This window comes from Amphibalanus amphitrite, unplaced genomic scaffold (genome assembly GCF_019059575.1).
Source record: "Amphibalanus amphitrite isolate SeventyFive unplaced genomic scaffold, NRLGWU_Aamphi_draft 000075F_arrow, whole genome shotgun sequence".
Lineage (NCBI taxonomy): Eukaryota > Metazoa > Arthropoda > Thecostraca > Balanomorpha > Balanidae > Amphibalanus > Amphibalanus amphitrite.
The window spans coordinates 632,653-657,307 of record NW_024881571.1 but is presented as its reverse complement, the minus strand read 5'-3'; the positions used below and the strand labels follow the sequence as shown (position 1 = coordinate 657,307).

Genomic DNA, 24,655 nt, shown 5'->3' with positions numbered 1-24,655 from the left:
GTAGGATGATTTGGACGGAAAATTGCAATTTCCGCGGTAGTAAACATATATTATTGGTTCAAGTGCTTAGAAATTTCCATTTAAAACTACCTACGTTTATGTTGAGCCATGTTGAGCAAATCTGCGTCAAAAATTAGCATACGTTTCGGTACTGTTCTAGCCCATGGAATATCTCGCTGTTGAACTTCACGAGATACTATTCCGAAGAAACGCCCCGATGCCCACACATGTTGGTGTGGCGAAGCGCCATTTCCCATTTTATTGGAGAGTAAGCTGGCTTGTTTCGTATTATTGGAGTCGAGTTTGACCTAACCGCTCCATAAGTGTCGCTATTAAATGTCGGTGGAGCACAGGGGAAATGGCTGGTATTAAGTGCTCGAAACCCCATCTTGTCCTATGAAACTTGATCATCTGTTGGCCGTCATTGTTGGACTTCGGCCGCCTGCTCGCATCGTATATAGTGGTTCTGCCAATAGCAGCAGATTTGTTCAGAGAAATCACATGTGGTGTTGGGTAATCAAACTATTCCTGTGGAAAAACTTTTGCGTGTTTTGTTGAATAGGATTGAGAATCCCAGTCAACCATTTTATAACCAGGAGTGTTTCAGAGGCATGCTTGATGAAACCGTATCAATGAGGCTTATGAGTCTGCACAGGAAATGTGGCTTTGGTTGCAGCATGATGGACCAGACCCTGAAAGTCGCTGGTTTCGCTGCGACGTTCAGAGCAACCGTGTATCGTGTCAACAACGGCGCGTGTCAAGTCACAGGCTTGAAGACCAATGAACCACTTAATGAGCAAATCTGTACTTTGTACACAAAGCATAAAGAACATACAAAGGGCGATAAGAATCAAAACAAGCTTTATTTATAGTTTGTATTTGCACTTCCCCTGCAATGGACTGACCGCATACATCATGCACTATCTACATATATGCTTTGCTCTATCCACCCTTTCCCGCCCATTTGCCGGACCTTAACTCTTCCCCTTTTTACTGTCTGACCTCCACCCTTCTCTCCTTTCTCTCGCCACCCACAATCGCTGTCGGTTTGCTTGATGACTCCCACGGGGAGATCTGAGCTGCTCTGTTTGTTTGGTGACCGTCTCACTTTTCGCCAGACTACTAAAACTTGTGTTTATCTTTTCTTTCTTCCTATCAGCGGCCAGTTAGGATCGTTTTCATTGTCTTTTTTATACCCGGGACGGATAGACATGTTTAGATTGACAGCCCTCAAAGGGGTTGTATGGCTGAACTGTTGTCCGCTGGTTTGGTTTTATTGTTTGTATTATTGTTCGCTGTCATTGTGGGTTAAACGGCTTCGGTTGGGTTTGTGACTGCAGTTTTATCCACAAATTTGGCGCCCTAATCAGTGGACAGTATTCAAACATCTTCGTCTGTCCTGAGTTCGCACGACATGGGCAGCTCACCTGGTTGACCATGATCTGTACTTTTCCTCCGGGTTCCGATGGCTTTTGCTCGTCGCATCGCTCCCGATATTTATCCTTTCGCGACCGTGATCTCATGATGAAATCTCGATCGGTGATGGAGGGATTTCATCAGGGACCTTTCTGCTTATGCGTTTAGATGTAAAAGAGAACAAATACATAGCCTCCTACAGAATCATCTGAACTCGTGATCCCGCGTTCACAAATTTCACCGCTCTGAAAATGGACGCTGTTAGCGGTAGTTTCAACGGGCGCTGACTCAGACATACGACCATTTGGAACTGAGTTGGATCTCTCGTGTTTGCAGCCATTAGGTCTAATGTGAGCATCTGTCCGCTCCCAGGCTTGCAGAGCTGAACAGCGCCACCGTTTCATTCTTCCTTGCGTAACGTCCGGGTTTGTATAAGGTGAACACTGAAGAAGTGAACACTGAACACATAACGAAATACTTGCGATTTTCGTGCGTAAGCAAGGCTGTTTTAGGCTTATCTAAATTTATAGCCAATGACACGCCATTTATTCTTATTCACTCGTTCAGCAAATCGCCCTGCACCAAATCGGATGCTCGACGCAAATTGACTTGCCAAATGTCCTGTGATAACGCAAGCATATTAAGTTGGCAGTTAGGTATCACTGTTTCAATTACAGTTTCAGAATCTCCTAGGAGTGAGATGGTTTCACTATTGTCGTCGTCAATAGACGAAGAGGAGAGGGCTGGGAAAAGGAGCAGGAACCCTCTCGTAAATGGGCACATAATGGCCCGTTGGATGAAAAGGTTAATAACAAAAATACTTCGACCAGCCACTACAAGAAATTGCCAGGTATTCCTAGGGTGTGTATTTTAAAATGCTACCATTTTCAGCGAACCTATTCTCACTCAAGAGACGTTTGTCTGACGTCCACATGCCCCTTTTCACGGCTAGACCCCCTGGCCAGCGCTGAACATTTTTCCGGAGACACGTCTCACTTTTATGTTCTGCTACGAAGGACATTCGTTAACAGCCGTACCATATTCTGAGGGGAACCGGGCCCTGCAAACGGCTCTGAGCCCCGAGCAGTTACATCTGCTGTGTGGCGGATCGTCCCTCACGGGAGAGGTTCCCGCTTTCAGCGCCATCTGGTTCAGCCCTGCACCACCGCACTGCCAACGCCATCTCCGCTGGGCGCCCGGCTTCTCTCAGCACCATCTGTGCCAGGGGAGCAGCAGCTAACAGAGACATCTGCCGAGAATAGCGGCAGCTCCACAGATGGGCTCATGAAAGGTGCTCAGCAGCTCTTGTTAAAATTGTCAAGACCATTCGCTTCGTTTAGGCTATAGCCTAAATTTTCAATGCCGCAATTATGCCTGTATGGCATCCAGAGTGAACTGTTGGCTTGGATAGATTGAAGAATCTCACCAGAACATAATGCTGTTTTCATTGTTGAGCATTGAGGAGGTTGATCAAGTTCAAAGTTATCGTACCAAGACCAGTAAAACAGTTGCTCGCAAGACTGGATATTGTTGACAAAGGGTAAAAAGACACTTATGCCAACTGAAGATAATCATTCCTTTTCATATGCTTGTAGTGAACACAACAATGAGCAATGGACATGAGAGAATCGGGACAGATTCATCTTTGATAGGTAGTAGGTAGGGGAGAGCGGGGCCAGTTGAACCACTTTTTATATATTGACATGCACAGCGAGATCTAGTTGGCATATCGAAAAATGCACAATGCCATGAAAAATATGCTCTTTTGGCTTTATTTTAAGATATGTAAAATTATGTTTCAAACATATTTTGCGGCCAAACGCATGCTTATAAAACAGCTCTACGCCCGTTTCAAATGACCCCGATGCGAGGGTCAATTGAACCAGCCCATGGGGTCAATTGCACCTATCCTTAACAATGGGATGTTTTCCTCTTTAAGGCCACTTTCTTAAGGAGATATTTTGTCCGGTTTACTTTTCCAAATGCTTCATTCAATAGGTCGTTGGAAAGCTAAAAGTGCAAAGTTCCTCATAATAGGTGAGATAAAGTACATAGACTATGGTAAAATGGGTGGATGAGGAAAATGAGAAATGTCTCAGGCTATAGTGTGCTTTCAAGCAAAAGGCTGGAGAAAAAGGGGTCAAAAATTGAGCTCTATTAAACTACTATTTCAGTTAAAAATCTCATTACAAAGGTAGACTATTTCCTTTAATGTTTACAGCCCCTGAACAATAACCATTGCAAAGGTCACCGGGGTCCATTGAAACGGCCTGTGACCCTGTTTCAACTGACCCTCAGAGAAGCGTTTCAATTGACCCCATCTGCTCCCGCCATCTCGCACGCGCCGTAAAGCACATGTCAAACGAGCTGGAGGGACGGCATCATGCTGAATGAAGGGCCAAATAAGGTGTTATTCCGGAGCCAGGAGTTCTTCTTTCAGCAAACAAAGGTATATGAGATATCACAAAATATTCATGAAAACGATTTCTTCCAAACGTCCCTCAAAAACACAAAAACAAGTGTCAAATCAAAATTACCGTCCGTTTGCCGCCCAAACGCCGTTGACAAAGGAAGTGGTCGAGCGCGGATGCGCAGTGGTGTCGGCAACGCCATATGTTGCATACTGTTGAAAATAAAGCCATGTTTCATCTGACCCCGTGTTTCAACTGGCCCCGCTCTCCCCTACGGGAACATGTAGGAGTTGATGCAGCAGATTTGTTCATAATGGGATAAATGGCCTGTAACTATTCGTATTATATATATATATATATATATATATATATATATATATATATATATATATATATATATATATATATATATATATATATATATATATATATATATATATATATATATATATATTATATATATATATATATATATATATATATATATATATATATATATATATATATATATATATATATATATATATATATATATATATATATTGATGGTCATTGCTTGTAATGGAAGAGCAATTCATGGTCGAACACCTTTCCTATGGATTATTTTTGTGTCATTGTTAGTGAGCATTTGAAAAATATCACTGACATATTCATAACTATTTCGATGTAGACAAGTTAATAATCACATATTTTAGCCATTACTAACGGACAAGCTAATCTCTTTCCTTTGTAGTCTTACATATGACTCAAGAAGATGGTCTCTAAAAGGAGCATTTAACTGACTTGGCGCTCTGGCTAATAGAGTTTAACTAAGAATGTCACTTGTAGAGAAACTGGCCGGCGGCTCACATATTGAAGGAGGTGCTCGTCAGCGTGTGGGCTTTGATGTAGCCTGGGCCTCGGCCACTTGGGGATCCTTTGATGCCTGGGAAGGCTCAGATTCCCCCCGACAATCATCGCCCATCGGATGCCTTCCTGCGCTTGTAGTCTCCTGTAAATGAATGGAACGTTCCTACAGGTGTTCCTATAGCACTCCTAGAGGATTGCCATTTGCCGCATGTATAACTGCTTGCAGGGTGCCTGTTCTCTCCGTTTCACCCTCATCCCAATCCGATTTCACATAGACATCGTTTGCGCCACCTGTCGCTTCTGAGCGCCGACGGCCCTCAGACCAACGACAGCTGAGTAGGTGGCGTTGTGATCAGAGCTTTTATCCGCCCCGCTCGGGAGGCATCTCGCTTTGTGAATAAGCTGTGTCGCCTGTGGCACAAACTCCACTTCGACGTGATGCGTTACTATGAATATGAAGCTTTTCAAAGCTAGTGAGCATAATGACATGTAACTTACATGACTTTTGTGAATTAGCTGTCTATTTTTATGTCTTCCCACTCGTTAATTTTCATCCTTTTGTTTTTGTTTTGTTTTGTTGGACCGGCCTCTTTTGGTCTAACCTAACAAGACCATTTCAGAGCCGGAAGGATAATAGGAATTGTTGGGAGTCATTGGTCTCGGCGAGCGCCCTGGTGACCCGTCGGCCGTCGGCCGCCGGGACTGAGCCCATCACGAGGGCAGACCACCCAGCCCACTAACGGTCACCGCGCCCGGCTACGGGCCTGCTCCTAGGAGAGCTTCCCGCATGCGATAAAGTTGCACGTCCAACCCGGAACAGGGTTTGGAGGCGTGTAGTAGAAGAATTTGACTATCCTGAGGATACAAACGGCGGAACGGAGCCCGGAGGTGTATATTTAATCGGCTTTTCACCCCCTTGAACGGAAATTCGTGCATCCAATGCTGGTAAGATGGTTAGTGGTTACCCTCAGCCGGGGCAGAGTGCATGAACTTATTCAGTCAGTGACATTTTACCCAACCTTTTAAAGGGACAAAATGCATGCATATCGCTCATGAGACTGATTGCATCTTACAACATCACCATTTTTAGTCACAGATATTCTGGATAAATTTGTTTACGTCAAACCCCTTCACACTCAGGCTTATGCAACGCGCTAGCGCTGGGTGTGACTTTCTCGGACACCCTGCCTGCTCCACACACAGCCTTGTTTATTAACTAAGCTGAGCGCCTGTCTACCCCACTATACCAAACGGCCGACCATTCAGACGCTGGCAATGTTGTGCTAACAGCTGCCGACACTGGCAGCGTCTCGTCCTGCTGAGTCCGGGGAGCGATTTACCCTCTCGCCGGTACGGGACCGTCACCCATGCGCGTACCTCAGTCGGCCAGAGCCGCCGCCGGCCGCCCGGAAACCCGGGCCGAATAAATGTTAGATGAAATCCGCATGCAGCATAGCATTCCAGAACCTTTGACCCCCACCGGATATTATGCTGCTTATGCAAACTTGATGCAAAACGTTTCCGATGAAATGCGGTGGTGTGCTACGATTTGTTTTATCCTCCTGTAAGATGAAGCGGTCTCAATATATTCTTCGACGTTTATATGAAACAGGCTCCTATATTCGACGTTCTTTTGAGTTTCGCTAAGCGTTACTGGTAGCAAGAACAATATCTTGTTGAGCGAATCATTCGCATATCTGCCGGTACGGTATGGGGCGCATGGGACAATAAGGGGCGATAGTTCTTTAGCACAGTGATTGAAGGTATTTATATCTAAGAAATTATGACAGTCGATCACGGGGTTGCTTTTAACTGTAGCATATATTCGGTTGCATTTGTTTGTGCAGGTTCTCAAAGTATCTGTGTCAACTCGACTATTAAGTCTCTGAAATGCTTCGGCCTAGGGAAACTCGGAAAAACCGACTTTAATGATTGCAGACTGTTAAACAGTGCAATTTTTTAGATTCATTCTTTCAGCAACACACTGATAACAGGGCTATTGTGCTTAAATAATTTTCTGGCGGCCTCACCGCAGACATGTTTTCTGCTATGGCCTATGCCACCTCTAATTTTTAGCTTCCTGGTTTGTGGAGATTACAGCACCGACTGCAGATAAATGCATAGAATACGCATTTACTTCATTTGATATGGTGACCTGGTGTTGCCCTTCACTGATAAAATTGACGCGCAAGGTATGTGAATCAATCGTCGAGTAATTTGTTACATAGCACCACTGTTTTATACCGAAGCAGCTCTGTATAAGGCAGCTCAGGTAATGTTAGGATACATTAGGGCGTTGGACTTATGATACTTTCTGATGTAAGATAATCAAATAATTGCGACAATCGCCCAGTATTGGGCGGTATTTGTGACGGCCCAGGTGCATTCCAAATATGGTTGCAAATAGGCAATTTACTAATGCTATAAAGTAACTAGCAAAAACACGATAACGAACCCGGATATAAAGCCAGCTATTGATCAATATGCTAGAAAGGCTGCTTTCTTCACCCAGGCTTGCAATACTCGCAAATTATCACTTTATTTTATCACCACTGATGGCCACTGCTAATTGCTAGCCTCCCATGAGCAGTGCTGCGCTCTTCTGCCGTGAATGAGACGAGATGACCCTGTGACCTTCGCTGACCGCGGGGGTGACGGGGTGGGGTGAGGGGCGGGGCGGGGCGGGGCGGTAGCCCGGACCTCCTGGGCGGGCGGGCGCCGGTCGGACAAAGCGGCTCCCTGCGTCTGGCCACCGGCGGCCGGCGCGGCCGACCAAATGGAATTGATGTCGCTCGTTAGCTGTGATAGATTGGGCAGGCGCTGACCGGAGCGGTGCGGTCACTTGTCGGCAGGAGCCGGCTGTCAGCGGTCAGCTCCTGGCTGGAACCGGCTGTCAGCGCGGGTCAGCTCCTGGCCGGCGCTGGGGTTTGAGGGGCTCTGGGAGACGAGGGAGAAATATTTCACGGAGGATGTCGAGCGGCTCTGAGGGAGGGATGAAAGCTCTCAGGGAGAAGGAAGAGGGCCTGAGACCTGAGGGAGAGAGACTCTGGCAGAAGAGGAAGAGGGGCTCTCAGGGAGGAGGGAGAGGGACTCTGAGGTGGAGGAAGAGTATGGAGGAGAGCTCGAACCGGGCGGCGGCCGCGGACTGTCGCCGTGGACGGACATTTTCTGCTCCGCCGCTCCGACCGCAGTGGAGCGGTCACCGAAGACGGCCTGATATTTGATACAGGAACCTGAGGCTGACAGAGCAGCCGTCCCAGCCCTGATATATGCACCTGAGTTGTCAGATGAAGTTCCCAAAACCACTCACTATGTATGCAATATGTATTTATTGTACCGTCGTGCCAGAAGCCAAAAGACGGCAGTTCGGAGAAGGCCAACAGTCTCTCGCGTGATTAAAGGGACCCTCCCACCTTAACATTAGATTTGAGTTGAGATAGCCAAATTGATGGCCATGGCCTGAAAATACCGGTTTGGGCACTCACAACATCGAAAAATGCTTTAATTCGGAGATATCGAATTTCAAACTTGCAGTTTTCGGATTCTAAGGGGCTAATGCATTGGTATGCCCCCTTAGAATTTGTGACGTCAGCGGAGATCTAACGATTTTAAATCTTTTACTAAAACGTTTGGTAGCACGCGGTGGTATATGCTGCTTTGCGCGCAACAAATGCCGCACTTTCAAATAAAGTCGCTAGGAACAGCGGAGATCCCAAAAAGTAAACAAAAGTAAAAGTCTAATATCTTGAAAACCGGTGAATATTTTTCGATGAAATTTGGTAGATATTCGTTTTTGCTCTTTCTGAACCGAGCGACATCACTTTCATGCCAATTCATTAACTTTTTTGAAGGTGGGAGGGTCCCTTTAAAGATTTTGTTTGGACCAGCTGGTGCTCAGGAGGAAAGCCTTTTCCATTATCCGATTTGAGTCAACATCCGGAGCCGCTGCTCGTTCTGATAATATAACAAGGTTAGGAAAATATCCGTACCAACCATCCAAGTAAAAGTTTACTTCAAGGGAAGTAATTGGCTACAGGCCACGTTAGAGTTAGCTTTTGACTTTGGTTTTGTGCCGTAGGCAGACAAGGCTTTACATTAATTTGACAATAGCCTGAATATGTATGCATGATTTTTGTTTGTTTTAATCACCTAGACGTAGAAGGTTAGATGATTTTAACTTTGCTTAGTATTGATGCCATTGAACGGTAAAGGCTCAATAGATATTACTTGGAGGTCAGCAGGCATAAATGCATTTGCATTTTATTTTCTGTACCCTTATCGGACAAACGTATTTTTTACACTCTTCGCCACCGCCACTGCCAGCGTCCATTTACCGCCGTCAGCGACGAATTGTATTGTTTTGTTCGCACCCGGTAGGTGCCAGTGGCAGTGCAGTGGTGGGGTTCATGCGTGTAGGCTGGGTGTGGATTGCGGATGCTTTATACATATGTGAGTACTGAGTACCAGCTGGGTGTGGGTGCGAGTGGGGGAGGGGTATTTCGTCAGAAGTCGGCCGCCGCCGCCGCGCCGTCGCGCCTCCCGAGCCGCCGGCGCCGTTAATGCGCGACTTAATCAGGTGGAAGGCAGCCCGGGGCCGAATCTGTGAATCCCATTACGCGTTGTCGTCGGACGGATCGGCGGGCGGCGCCGGAACGGAGCGGGCTGGCGGCGTGACGCAGCTCCAAAGCCTCTTAGCCGGGCGGCATTAGCGAGCCGGCTGGCTGGCGAGCCTCCGCCGCGGCCGAGCTGAGCCAGCTCAGCTGCAGGCCGCGGCTCGGAGTCGGGGCGTGGTGTTCTCCTCACATCATAGACGCTTTAAGGCAATGTTATGACTTCAAGCTCCGGGGCCAGGAGTCAGAACATTGCCTCTTCTTGTTGTTAACTTCTTGAATTAACTGGCAAAGTATGCGCCAAACAAGTAACTAGTTTCGACTGTTCGTCATCTGGCAGCTAGTGTGAAGAGCAAGTCTATTTGTCACATGTCTATGCTGAATTGGAAAAGGTTGCTACTTGTTACTATAAAATGAACGCTGGCCTGTTTGTGATAAGAAGTGACTGTAACATTTTCGATAGCATAGCCCGCCTGTGTCCGCTGGCTCTGAGGGTGGAGGCAGGTTCTGCTCCCTGACCACATCTGTGCCATCCCCGGAGGGAGTGGGAACGGACGGTGAGTGGCGGCCGACATCGTTCGGCTCTCGGTCGACGGGGGCGCACACCTGTTGACCAGCGTGCTCTGCTGACCCGACCCGACCCGGCCCGGCCCGGGAGCCTCCTTATGTGGCATTAGTCGGCAGCAAACACGCCCTGATGAAAGAGCTCACGTCCGCCGCGCTCCTCTCGTGTCGGGCTCAGGGGTCGCCGCCTGCATATAGGCGCGCAGCTGTGTGCTCGGTCTTAGCAGCGCATTAGGCCTAAGTGGGCAGATTTTCGCGCTAGTGCTTCAAACAATGTGAAGTGTCTCCCTGTTACTAAAATGCGGGCCATGGTTTTGATTATTTTAATTGAAGCAGCTGTGGATAAAATGCTCACATAATCGTGCTAAACTTTCAATCGCAAATATATTGTACGAAGTCTGTAGTCTGATACAAATGCCGTTTGTATCATTACTTTTAAGGCGTACTTATGCGTGTCGGATCCAGCTCAATGCACCCATTTCCATTGTATGGAGGGATAAGGACACTTACCCACCCAAGTGTCCTTGCAAAATACGATACGCGGAAGTAAGAACGGCAATACGCGGCCACCGTGTTGGGTGCCAGTACCGTATACACATTCGGTATTTAAATAACGCAAGTTGGGTGTCACTCCACATTCCCCGAACTATCAAGCTGGCACACGATTTCGGGCTGGAGTCAAATCACTTTGGTATGCCGACGCCTTCGTTGGTATTCACGGCTGCATTGACTCAATCTAATTTTGATTCAATAGAAACTCACGTGACTGCATATTGACGTAAATGCTTCCGGTTTTTATGTGTTTCTTGCCATGAAAGACTGCTATTTTGGTAACATATGTTCACTTGTGCGCCAGAAGTTGCACTGCACATATTTCAATACATTTGTCGACCTTTGTCGCATTATAATTTTGCATAATTCCCTCGCCCGCTTTGTCCTATGTCATCGGGGCATGACAGACACCTTTATAATTTTGCAGTAGACCACAATTCATCTGGACTGAGCGCAATAATTAGGAAATAAAAGCATCCTTCCAGTAGGCTGTCGTATCTTGAGATTAGACCAAAGCTACCTACATGGTAGTGCGATCTTTTTGACCCCATGCATTGAAATACAAGGGATTCTTTTCTAGCATGTCTGCTGGGGCGGTCGAAGGGAGAAGAGGACCGATGTGTTTTCCTCTCGCATGAAATAAGGGAGACAAGTGCGATTGCGGTGCAAAGATGTCACGCCAGTACCATGAGTTGATTAAAGCCAAATTGATGGTCAGTGTAGTGGTTTTCAGGCTCTCTTTTCAGCGTTAAAAGTGCAAAGTCTCTAATAGTTAAGTACGCTAGAGCAAAAGCTTTCTCTATGTATTGTATTTACGATCATGGGCGATCCACACATGGCGTGGCTCTTTCAGTCTACTTGAAAGGCGCCCAAGAAAGGCTATTTTATCCTAAGCATTTGTTGGAAATGCTAATGCATCTCAGTACATACTACATGCCAAAAATAAAACATTTTCCAAATTATTCCTCACTTATACTGGCTTATCCCGGCATTTACATTATTTTTGTTGCTCTAATTGTTATAATCTCTTTGTGGGTTTCGTGCTCATGTATTGTGTTCACAGACAATCAAATAGCGGGGCACTAATTTATGTACATGGCTGAGACATTACACATCTACCATACGCATTGCCCTTGGGATATGTCCCGGCTATTACCGGCAAATTCGCTCAACAGTTGCATCTGCACCTGCTACCTTTTTTTCGATTGAGCTGATGGCTCGCTAATTCGCTATTTTCCTTTTGAAATCTGAAGCCTTTGTGTATGCTATATGTACAATATATTCAGTCGTGCGCAATGCTACCGTGACAGCCTTTTTCCTGGTAATATTCGTTATTCTTGAAACATGGTTTCAGTTGTGTCATTTTAGTAGTTTTAGTGAATCAATAAGCCGGGTTTGTCATCGTCTAAGATCCATACCAATACCAAAATCACAACTCCGATTCGTATTCTGACATCCAGGCAGATAGCTGGTCGCAAATATTAACCCTAAACAACATTCACCGACCTGACAAACTACCATCAAATGATTTCACATGTTCCCCGTCTCGCGTCAACACCCATCAATCCTCTCCCTCTCTCTCCCTCATCTCTCCCTCTCTCTCCCTCTCTCCCCCTCTCCTCTATCTCTCTCTCCCTCTCTCTCTCTCCTCTCTCCTCTCCCGCCGCCGGCAGCGTCCATTGATCGGCATCCATAGCTCGCGAGGAGGGAGTGGGACGCCGCCGTCGAGAGAGCGGGGGGAGAGGGCCGGCCGCGCGACACGACGCGGCCGCTCCAGTGGGATCTGTAACAGGTGGGCCGGCGCGTCGAACCGACGGACGACGCCACCGTCGCTGCCGACACCAGAGTGGTATTGACTGGCGGGCCATGACGGGACGGCCCAGGTGGTGGGCGGGTTGGGAGGAGGACGGGACGGGAGGGCAGATGATGGAACAGGTTTGAGGAAGACACGAGACTGGATGGCTGGTGGGAGTGGAGGGGAGGGACGAAGGATATCTCGAAAAGGTGGTACCTCACTCTTATTGTGAAGACGACGCTTCAGAGCAATGCCTGTTTATTCCTGCTGGGACTTTTCATCGAAGGAATATAATTCATATGCCTTGTCTGCCACTTTGTCTTTCTGTGAATCCATTCGCGCTCCTCGTATTCCATTCATAAATCATTTTCATCCACTATAGCCGCCCAACTGACATTTCTATTTCATTTTCCGTCTTCATAGGCTGTCCTGGCTGCCGTCTGACTTTGTGCAGTTTGTTGGCAATTACTGGCCACCATTAATCGGACCACATCTGTATGTATTACCATCTGCCGGTTAGAATGGCCTGCGCTCTATCCCCTCCATTCGTCAGTGTCCATGTAAGCATTTGCAAATGGGAGTGTGTTCGTGCCGGCGGCGTATCTGTCTGGCGTCGGCCATAATTAAACTGGGCCACGCCGTGAAATTGGAGCGAATCACTGCTATCGCCCGCCGAGGTCGGCCGGCAAATGCTGCGGCCCCGGCGCCACCGGCGAGGTCTGAGCAGGGTGACCCCGGCGCCACCGGCGAGGTCTGAGCAGGGTGGCCCCGGCGCCACCGGCGAGGTCTGAGCAGGGTGGCCCCGGCGGCCCCGTCAAATGCTGCGGCACCGGCGAGCCCTTAGCCCTGAGCCCTGTAAGAACAGGTCGGGCCCGGTGAGCCCCTGCAGTGTCGTGTCTGGGGTAGCCGCTCTACCGTCAGGGACTCGCAGCCGATCACATTGGGTGAGGCGCGAAAGTCTGGCTGTCGAGTGACAGCTGATCATGAGGTGCCACGGCTAGCGGGATTGTGTGGGATGGATGGTAGACCCCTGTAAAGAACTACACATATTCTAATGGCGCTGTTATTGGTAAAGTATCAGTTGCAACCCGAGGCATCTTAGTCAATTCGCTCAAACCGCTCGTCAGGGCTCACTCGCCACCATTCCCATTCCTTTCCAGAGCGCCTTATACCCCGCCGTTCCCTTGCCCCACCGTGGACACCCTCTGTCCTCTCCCTGGTGTCAGTGCCATGGGCTGGTGGCCAACTGACGGTGTCTCACACCATCCGGCGACTCTCACGGTCCCCAACCTCCACTCGTTCATCTTGCCCCGGCGGCGACGCGTCACATTAAACCGCCCTCGCCAACTTTGCACATCGCCGCCACCGCACGAGCCGCCAAAATTTGGCGCGTTAATTTTCCGCCTTTGAATCGAGAACTGGCCGGAATGACTTTGATCGCGGCGACGGCGGCGGCGCCGGCGGCGGTGTAACTCACCCGTGACATATCACATGATGCCGGTCGGCTGATGAGGCCCAGGAGTGGGATCAGCGCGCGGCGACCTGACCCCGCCCGCCCGGGGGCACCGCCACCGCGGTGGGAGAGAGGTAGCTACCGGGAAGTGCAGGGGACTGACGGAAAGTGGAGGAGAGTGCAGAGCACGCGAGCTTTTACGGTGGTGATGGAGCGAGTGGATCGAGTGGCGGCCGGTTTCTTTGAGGAGCGGCCTTTCGTTGGTCAGGAGCACTCGAGAGACGCTGTTTGAATCGCCTACCTTGGGGAGAGTGACTAAAACAGAGACCAAAGTGACCAAAACAGCACACCTTTTATTGGAACTAGCAATAAGCAAATGTTTGATGACCCTCCGAGCGTTGACGTTCAGCCGTTTTGAGCCATTCACCGGCATTGACCGAACCATGACCCGCAATCAAGAACGACATGCCCATGTTGTTGCTTTTAGTGACGTTTCTTGGTCCCCTGCTCTCTAATTATTTTTGGCAATATCATAGCTATTTCGATCTTGTTCAACGTTTGAAGGAGTTGATGAAGATAAATCAGTAAGATGCTTCCCGCGCTTACCGATTTCTAGCGTATTTTACAGTTTCATCATAAAAAGACGCAGGATGAAATTAGATCATGGACTGTCGAGCTCAGCGTGGCGCGTTAGTATACATGTAGCGACAGTGCCTGGTACTCTGCTGGTCGGGGGCGCGTGTCATCCACTCTCCGCCGTTACTCGGTAACCTGCGAGCCGCCGCTGGCCCGTTTCTGCGCGCCCCATACAGCCGTCCTGATGACGCTGATTGGCGGCCGGCGTTGCCCGGGAGTGGCGCTCCAGCCGTGCCCTATTGCCCGCTGCGGGCTGACGGTGCGGCCGGTGCCGGTCGGCCGGGCACGATCAAAGCCCGTGCGCCCGCCGGCCCTGATTGCCCGTCGGCGGCGCGCCTCTGGTACTGGCCGCCCCCCGGGGAGGCCGCTATTGGCAGCCAGAGGACACCTGCCGGCGCGGCACCGGCTCCTGCGGCCGCCGCCGGCGCCGTTATTAGTCATTAGCCGGGCCGCAGCCCCCGCCGGAGAGACGTGCAGTGCGAGAGGTGACAGCGACAGCGCGGCCTCCGGGAACCGCGTGTGCAGAGACGCACACAGGGGATAGACAGCTCTGGGATCGGCTCGTAGGCACGGCATTACATAGATGGGAGAGATCGGAGCCGACGTGAAGCGTGATAGACGCGTGCTTTTGGCGCACCCATCTACCCCAGATAAGCAACGCACCATCTAATAATGCTCACTTAGCGCTGTTGGGGTCTCAGAACAGGAGATCTGTACGTACTCTGAAGCAGGTTTACCACCGAATTCTGTGTCTGGCTGGTGACCTATGGGGGCACAGAGGAGGGCGCGCCGCAGCTCACCAGGTAAAGGCTGAGCTCGTAAATACCCGGCGTTAGACGGCTGGGCTGAAAGCGGCCAGGTGCCCGCCGACCGTAAATTGAGCGGCTGGAGCGATTTCTAGGTCACTTCTCACTCCTCTACGTATTTTCGTCCACGGGGATGATGAAAAATAACGCTTCTGCACAAATTTGTTTCATTTAGGCTTTGCAAAAGTTTGTACAATTAGTTTTTCACCGGAGTCCTGCTGCTCATTGTTTGTGCTCCTGCCATCAAGCTTCTTTCTTTATTCCCACTGTGCAATTTTGCAGATGATAGGATAAGAGAGATAATAATGAATATATCTGGTACACTTCATTTCTTTTCTCCTCTTCATTCCTTTGAGGTTTCGACACGACGACTGAACCATTACGATGAACGCCCCTCACAAAATGATCGGCACTAGCCTTGAAACTTCATTTTCTTTTGGGTACGTGCCAACTGACAATTTCCTCACCATCCAGCCATCCCTGAGGTCTCGCCCAGCCCGCCTCTGCAGCTGCCTTTCAGCAGCTCCAAACGTGACTGCCGCTGCCTCTGTCACCTTCACCTTCACTGTCACTGTCTCTGTCACTGTCACTGGCGGCGACAACTCTGTTGGGCACATACTTCCGACAGGAACTGGTTCGTGCGGGACCGTACGTGACCGGCAGCACATATTCCCGGAAAGCCCATACGTGACCCTTTGGCTGGGCTCTCCAGTGTGTGAGTCTGTGACCAGACTCTCTTTTAAGGGCTCGACCATGTGAACGTGCTACCCGACTCCTTTCCGACATAAATTTATTACATGGGTTTGTAGCCAAAAAATCATTGCGTGGATCTGTCTAGATACCATCGAGCGTACGTTGGCAAGTGGCTGCAAATGCTATAAGAAATCTGTATCGATGAAGATTCATGATAGCAAGGTCAGATCCGGTCAGGCTGTGCTGTTAGTAAAAGTTCTGCCGACCACCATCAAGCACGTCAACTTTGTATTCTTCCCGTGTGTTCACCTCTTCACAAGCTCATGCTCGACTTGCGATTTGTTTCTGTACGCAGGTGTGCACTTTGGTCGTGCGAGGCTCAGATGAGACTAAATGCGTCGTTTAACGAGCGCTCGGCTCCGTTCCGGCTCATCGGGCGCCCCCCGGACGTTTGACCGATACCGTCTAATATCGGCTGAGCCGCGAGAATAACTCAACGTTGGCCCTTATTTATGGCATAACGAAGATCAAATCACCACATTTACCTCCATTAGTGTCCGACGCAGGGCGGCCTATGAATTTTGATTTTCCAATGTTGCGGGAAGTCACCTTTGGCACGGACACCTGGGACTGCTTAAGGTTCAATATCACCGCGCCCACACCTGCAAAGTAGCGATATTAGTACGATATTAGTACTTACAAAATCCATTACACGTGCCGCACATTACAGTTGCAAATAAAAAAATAGCGTTCTTATGGACTAAGTAATGATAAAACTAGGAAAATGTCGAATCTGTGATATGGTTTGCCTAAAAAAAAAACGTAACAGGAATGGCATGTCATCTCTTCTACTCTGCTAGATGAAAGAGACGGTGTCCCAAATATGCAGAGAGCTGTTTTGAAGAGTCGCAGAGCTGCCGGCCCATTTGCAGTTCAGTCGTGGATGGTGAATGAGGCTGGGGTGACACAAACACCCAGTGAACTGGCGTGTTGGCGGCCGCGGAGCAGCGTCTCGCTGAACAGGTGTTGCTCCTTTGATCTGGGGTCTCGGTGGTACGGGGAGACGGCAGAGCACCCCTGGCGGCGCCGAGACGCCGAAAAGAGCAGTGTTGCTGCTTCTCTCGGTCCGCGGCGCGGTCAGAGCCGGTGTGGGTCTCAGGTGAGCCAGGTGCAGGCTGGATATTGGTAAGCTTCAAAGTTAACCGGTCTAATGGCAGCTGCGACAGAGTTTAAGTTGTGTGAAGCATATGTTAGAAAATGGTCTGCTCGGGCCCAGAAAAGCCTGTCTTTCCTTTAAAAATGACTTTGGGCTAGAGACCAGGACAATCGGATGTCCGATGCACTGTATAGCGTGGTCAGCGCAGTTTTGAAGAGCTTGCGCTGCTGTCAATTGTCTAAAGCCTGGCTAGAAAATTAGAATCTTTGAAAACAGTCGAAAATCGTAAAGAGAAGTGAGGAAATATTATGCCGTATGGGCTAAGTTAACAGCATTTTTCATTTTAGCTGTCTGGGTTCCAAGCTCACCTTATAGCAAAGTCGTCTTGACGGAATATTCCTCAAAGCAACCACTTGAAACAGTAATCCATTTATTACACAAACCAAAATCCTATTTAACCCGTTCAATACATTGACTACACCAACACCTAACATGTTGGAAACCAGAGCGCACTGGTTCCAAGAACAATCTTGCTGCGCAAATAATCTTCGGAAAGTAATTACTGATGTTGTGTGCCTAGTTCCCTATGAGAACCTGTGCCGTTAAGCCCGGTAAGGACTTACGCCTACAGTTACAGATTTCCCTCGAGTGTTGAACAATTAAAGCGGGAACATACGCCTTCAATGTCGTCATTATCACGGGCTAAGAGGCCACGGAACCAGAAACTCAATTATTCTCGAGCACCGAGTTTCCATCTAGCACTGAATGGGTGGATATCTGGATTGATTCCGGGGATTGATACTGAATTTTCGGGAAATGTTGCAGCATTTCCATTTGGACGGTGGTGCAAATCTATACTTGCGTGTCGAGAGATGATCAATGATCATGAATGATTGAATGTACATATTTTAGTCGTGCGTTCAACTGTTTTCAGTACAAGACCAGCAAGTGGCCAAGAACCCTGCCTGGTATCTGAGTTGCAATTTTTACAGGCGATGTCAAGCATTATGTCGTATAGCACACTTTTCTGATCGGGATGGATACCCGAGGCTGCAAGACCGACTGCCTAACATTAGCATTTTATGAATATACAGGTGTTGTGCAACTGATTTACACTAACAGCGTTACGCTACAGTGACTGATGTTGACGCTATTTTATTTGGATCTAACGCCATCATAAATCAGCAGTAATCCACCACATTGAGTTAATAGCCCGAGGCACGCGCAGCACCTATATCCAGTCATTTTTCACCTGAAAACCGCCACCGGAATTTAGCCAAAATTACTCTTTCCCAGAACGCGGTCAAACTAAGTCCTTTCGGGAGGCGATCGGTTTGAAAGACGCGACACCTGGCCAACTTTTCCAATTTCGCCGTCGATATCCATTTCAACCGTCGAGTAACTCAGTGGGTGACTCACTCCACTGGCGAGACGAGGCGCTGCGGTGGAGGCTGTGGCTGCATTGGAGAATGTGGCCGTGGCCCTGCCGCTGTGGCTATGGTGGAAGCTGTGACTCTAGCTGTGGCTGTGACCGTGACTGTGGCTGTGGCTGTGGCTGTGGCTGTAGGCGGGAATGGGCTGAGAATGAAGTGTTGGCTGTGGACGTGGAGTGAGGAGATTTTGTCTGGTATGTGCTGTGTGATAGCTAGCTGAGCTGATGAGGATATTCTGGTTTTGACTGTGGTATAAGCTGAATTTGTTTTGTTTGTGGCTGTTCATGCCACAGAGGCTGCGGTAGTTTCTTTGGCGGTGGTTGTTTCTGTTCTATAGAGACTGCGGTTTCTGCTGTACCGGGAGCGGAGTGCCATTCCCTGCAGTGGTGCTCGCGGCCCTGCAGTGGCGCGTGGGCTGCGGCGAGGGCTGAGACCGGTCCCCGGGTCAGCCCGCTCCCTGAGGCGGCATTTCACGGTAGCTGGAGACGCCGGCTGGCGGCAGATTATACAGCCGGGCCCATATTGGTGGTCGGACTGGCGCGGGCCGGATGCAGCACCGGTGGAGCTGTCACCGGCCGCCTCCGGCTGACCGACTAGAGGGACGGGCAATATTGCGGGCCGCGGCTGACCTACGAAACCTGCCTGGGTTCGGTCCCGACCGACCAGAGGCCTGGGTGATATTGAATGCCGCTGCAGACCAACGAAACCTGGCAGCTGGCCCGGGCCCGGTCTGGCCGACCAGAGGCCTGGGTGATATTACAGACCGCATCGGACCTACGAAACCTACCCCCGCCCGGCTGCCACCGACCAGAGGCCTGGGTGATATTACAGACCGCTGCCGGCCTACGAAACCTCCCGGAGTTCGGCCAGACCAATCAGAGGGTTTGCTGATGTTACAGACCTCAACAACTGGCTGTACCTGGCCTGGGCCCTACTCTGGCTTACACTGCAATACACTGCAGTATACTGTCAAGCCGAGCCCAAACTCTGTCTACACTGAGCTACACCAGGCTGGCACTGACAATGACACGGGCACTTACCAACGGCTCACATGACTTTGATAAACTAATTAACAAATTATGACCTATAACTCAGCGCCTGCTGCCCACATCTTGCATCTCTTTATCTCTTTGGTGTCACCATTTTGTTCATGAATGTGTGAAGTGGCCGTGCTTTCGCTGCCGCTTCTATCCGTCAGCGCCAGCCTCACCGGATGTTGGCGACTGTAGCCGTCACCTGCAGCGGCCCAGGCCGCATTATGCTGGCCTTTCATCTCGTTTATGCCCGGTTATTAGCCGGCGCCGCACTTGACACTCCTCTTTCAGAGCTGGCGGCGCTAATCCAGCCGGAGGAGAGCGGTGCTGAACAGAGTAGAACGGGGGAGAGGGGACAGCGAGAGGGGTAGAGAGGAGGGAGAGGGTGGAGAGGAGGGAGAGAGGGAGCTGGAGGGAGAGTGGTAGGGTTGAAGAAGGGAAAGGGTTGGAGTGGGATTGAAGGGTGGTGAAGTGAACGGGAGAGCGCTTCTTTTGACTGACCGCTTAGTGATTCGTCTCACTCCTATAATCTCTCTATCGGCGTTCGTGGCGGATGCACGGTGCACCGCTTCTTTTTTATGCTTATATTCATTGAAACTTGCTCGTATTCTCAGTCATTTCTTGTTCCTTGTACTGTTTACATTATTGGGCAATCAACGCACTGGCGAAGCAGCCGTGTTCGGGACATCCAATAACGACCGGCGGATATCCGGCTCAGCGCTTCCCGCGCTCTCCGGTAGGTGGCAGCACCGCGGGCCGGGAGCGCCGCCGCCGCTGTATTGAGGCCGTGGCGGGCTGCTGCCGGCGCGGCGGTGATTGAATCGGTACGCTCACCGGCTCAGCTCGACTGTCGAGCTCGACGAAAGCCGAGACTGTGCGGCAAATTACCTGGCGAAATGGCGGCGCGCTGCGGCGCTGCCGAAGCCTGCCAGCGACAGCCGAGAGTGGGGGTCGGTTCTGACGGTTACCGTCATCGGGCTACCGGTAAACAGACCCCCTCTGGGGAGAGGGAGGGGGCACTGCACGGCTGGGAGGTATAGCAGGGCTTCATAGAGGCCCCACAGACCCGGCCTGTGGGCGTACGAACTATATACGACTCGAGCTCGAAAGGACTGGTCCTACGGCTTCAGTGGGGCGCCAAGGAACAAAATCGTCTGGCAGTAATGCAGTGGCCGAGTCTTACACCGGAATATGTTATGCATCATATTATGCTCAGTTAATTATGCTATGTTCTCGTCCGCTTGGGCCTGGGGAGAGGACATCATTCAAAGCTGACTGACTGCCAATCGGTTTTAGGCTATATCTTATTTACTCTGCAAGGTCGTTTTGAGCATATTGTCATCTGTGTATTGAGCTGTAACTTCAAATATATCGAGAGAAGTTGTATGCGGTTAGGGTGGTCGCGAAGCTCATGCACGACGTCTGAGTTGTAATGAGGTTGTCCCCGTATATCGCCGATATCATCCTTCCACAAAACTTGACCCATAATATCGTCTGAGCCGTTCAATATGCACCGACTACCGGATGCATTCTGATCCATTTTCTGTCTGTGACTTGAAAGAGACGGAGAATCGGGTCCTTTTAAAACTTAGAGTGCTTTGTTGCGTTGCTTCATGTATCTCCATACCAGCAGGCACTCTTGGACGGGAGGGCGCCTTGTTTGCTTTACTTTCAAGAGCTTTGCTGCCGTATTTTCAAAGGATTTTGTAAAGTGTTTCACTCTTTGTGAAGTGCTCTATATGTGTGCTTATTTGATTTTGTTGCAGCATGCCCTCGAATTTCTCATCAGTGAAATTAATGTAAGGATTTCCGTAGAGTCGTTTGGAAGTGTGCGATACGTGCCAGTCGAATTTCTCAGGGCGTTAAAGGATATCGCTGCCGTATTAATTGAACTACTCCGAGTTAATGGGCACGATGCCCTGAATGGAACCGGCACTTGAGTCGACAGAGTGGACCACCTTATGCTAATTTGCTGTTAATATCCATACTATAGCTCACTTGATTGCATATCTTGAGCGCAGGCCTGGTGTCCGTGTTAATAATTTATGAAAGCAATTACGGTGGATGACCTCACTGCACACTCAGATTGTTTGCGCAACAGACAACTATTGTGGGACCGTGACGCGCCTGTGACTGCAGCTCATGTCACAACTTCATTATCGGATTGTAGACGCGCTGTGAATTTCGCTAACAGTAATGCATAATCCCACACCTCTGTGAATGTGAAAGGAGTGAGGGAGACGGGCTGTGCATCCACAACACTACCCAATGATTACCAATAAAACATTCAGCCCGATCGCTGATCGGCCCATCGGGATACCGCCGGTGGAGCACCGCATCATCTGCCGGCTCTGTGAGCACCTGGTAATGCCCGGGGCAATGTCCAGTCGGTATGATAAATGCTATATAATAGATGTTGCGGGAATGTCGGCGAGAAATACATCCCGGTACTGCTTAGTGCCTATCCCTGCCTTTCCGTACCCTGCAGCCATACTTACCGGGCCTCGAACTCTCATGCCCAATGGACTGGACCTGCAGACTCGCCTCACTCCCAGCAGTGTTGATGACGTGTCTGAGCCAAGGCTATGACGGACTTTTCAAAAGTGACTGCATGTTCTGAGCGCTCATCAACCTGATGTGTTGCTCCTTTTTGCAGGCTCAGCGAAAGTATCGAATTAGGCGATGCTGTCTTTTCTTTTAGAGATTACCGAGATTCTCTGTTGAGCCTTCCATTTCTTACTTGCTTCTTTCACAAATGTTGCACGTACACGTGTGTCTGCGCATGGGACAGTGTTGTAGCGGTGCGATGCGACCTATCAGAATCAGAGTTTAGTCAGTGGCCGAATCGCCGACGCCCACTGACCAGTCGTTCTCTGGTCGCGGTTCGGCCCACCGCGCGGCCGGCTATCGCTCCCCTGTTTCCGGCTGCCGCGGCTGGGCCGGGGCGACCCCGGCGGAGAGCAGCAGTCGATAATCGAGTTAATTATGATCCTGGCAGCCACCGACTGGGCTTCGCGCTCGTTCAGGCGCGTCTCTGGCAGCGAGAGACGCCGGCTAAAGTTCGGAGCCGGAGCCGAAAACACCGGCCTGCGGGGGAGGGGGGGGGGGGCGGCGACCAGCAGTCTCGGCCTCCCTCCTCCGGCTCAGAGGGGAGGGCGGGGGAGGGAGGGAGGGGAGCGTAAGACGTAAACAGCAGTGGAACGCCGCATGGGAGCGGGCAGCTGGTGCGCCACCAAGCCCGCCAACTGTGCCCAGCAGGGGTGTGCTTGTTGTCGGAGCTGCAGTGCTTGAAGCACGGCCCAATAATTACACAATTCTGTTGTTCTCACGGCGGGAGTAAACTTGTTTCTCGGCACATTTCTCAGGTGTTTTTGTAGTGCGGTAGGCTGGAAGAATATTGCACTAAAGGCGGAAGTTTTTAATTCTTGAAGCTGCACCCAGCCGAATAATACGAGAATAACATAAACAGAGCTACTGCCGAGCTAGTTGGTTGGCTACCTACATATGCTGAATATTGGAGTTTGGACTAGCAAGTCCGATGTGAAGTGGTTTACCAGTAGATTGCCTCTGACGCAGTACTGCATCGTTGTATATGCTTCAGTGGCTTCGTTACAAGTTCGCCTGTGCCAAGCTCAATGCTCATTATGCGCACAAACTGGAATAACATCAGCCAGACTGCTAATTGTTCTTGCATTAACCTGACAATAACCTTCGTGCATTTCATTTCTTTTAATTGTGACCTATTGAAAGGTTGACTGTCGCACCGATGCTCGCTCTGACGGTGTACTTACAGTTATCCCGATCTGTGATGACCTGAGTGGGCCAGCTTTGAGACTTGGGAGAGAGCTATGCTGATGACGGTGGGAAGACCGGTTGAGATGGAGAGCAGTGCCGATCAAAAGGTGGCGCTGTGTGACCTGCGTGATAAAGCAGTGGGCAGTCGCTTTAAAAAGGAGACAGAGGACTTCACTGGGCGTTGGGGTTGGCACTCTGCATCTCTCCCTCAGTAGAGGGAGCAGCGGCTCTCTCAGACTAAGGACAGGGAGCGATGACTATCACAAAGTGGCATGGCTTTAACCCTCCCCAACGACTGGCAAACTTGAGAAAGGGTAAGAGCAGTGACTCGGAGCGGCGGCGCGGCTCGACCCTCCCGATACAGAGGACCCTGGCTATCTCAGAGTGGAGCGAGAATGGTGCAGCGCCTTTCTCGAGAGTGGCGCCGCCCGACCCGGTCCGCCGCACCTGAACACACCACTCTAATCTTAATTAAAGTCGGCGCCGACGTCCCATCGCGCGCCGCTTTATCGGCAGGCCGACCAGTGACCTCAGCCGGTCGAGAACTTGGTCCATCGACACCGGTCAGCGGCACGCCAATCGCGGCCCGGGCCGCTGCACCCACCGCTGTCACTGCCCAGTGCCCGGGAACTGGGACCATCCCCTTTAGACGGAGCTGCCTTCAACTCTACTCTCGGGTGTGGACTGAAGCAGCTGCTGGCATGCGATACCGTATCTACCGCCGCTCTCAGGAACTTGAGATCACCCCCGGTGTTCTCTCCAGTTCTGTCCGTGCTGTGTAACTGGATCTTTGACGTTGCTGATGTTCCCCGATGCCATGCGGTTGAGTACCGTGCATCATTTGTTGCGTAAACCAAGAAGGGATTTTGCAATTATTTGGATTCTTTGATCAATAATGAACAACCTACCAATAGTAGTATAAAGGTGCACTGTTGTAATCTCAGGACTTCCCGTAGTTATCTGTCTAGGCCTCGCGGTACGCATTAAACAGCACTTACTTACAGCCTAAAATTACCTGCTATTTTCACCGGGGAAACTCCCTTAGCTGATCCACAATTGCTGTAGTGGCATTCGATACTGTTTTTACATTTTGAATGATTTAACTCGTCCTCCTAGACTACGCTCTATGTCATTAGCACATCTGAACTCTCACCCGAGTTCATTCGGAGTTCCGTTTCGGCGCAATTTTCCGGTTCACCTCTGTGCTCGATGGATCGTCGATGAAGCGTCGACCCATTTCGGCGCAGCCGTCGGCATCGACAGCGTCGGAGCGAGTCGACTGTGATATGTCTGTCACAACCGGTCCAATTATTTCGCGCTCTGGACTCGTCATTATCTGCTGCAGCTCCGCCCAGGGCCGAGTCCTTAGTGTTGCCGGTCGGCCGGAGCTGCCTGTCGCTCGACGCCACCCCCATCCCCACCCCTCCCCAATCGGACAGAGGGGATGCCCCG

The 24,655-nt window shown here is 50.2% G+C and overlaps 1 protein-coding gene across 9 annotated transcripts in view; it reads left to right on the top strand.

Annotated features, from left to right (window-relative positions):
• The window catches only part of LOC122379297 (CUGBP Elav-like family member 3-B), a 131,797-nt gene that overhangs the window by 27,321 nt on the left and 79,821 nt on the right, over positions 1-24,655 (top strand). The gene's annotated exons all lie outside the window — the stretch shown is intronic.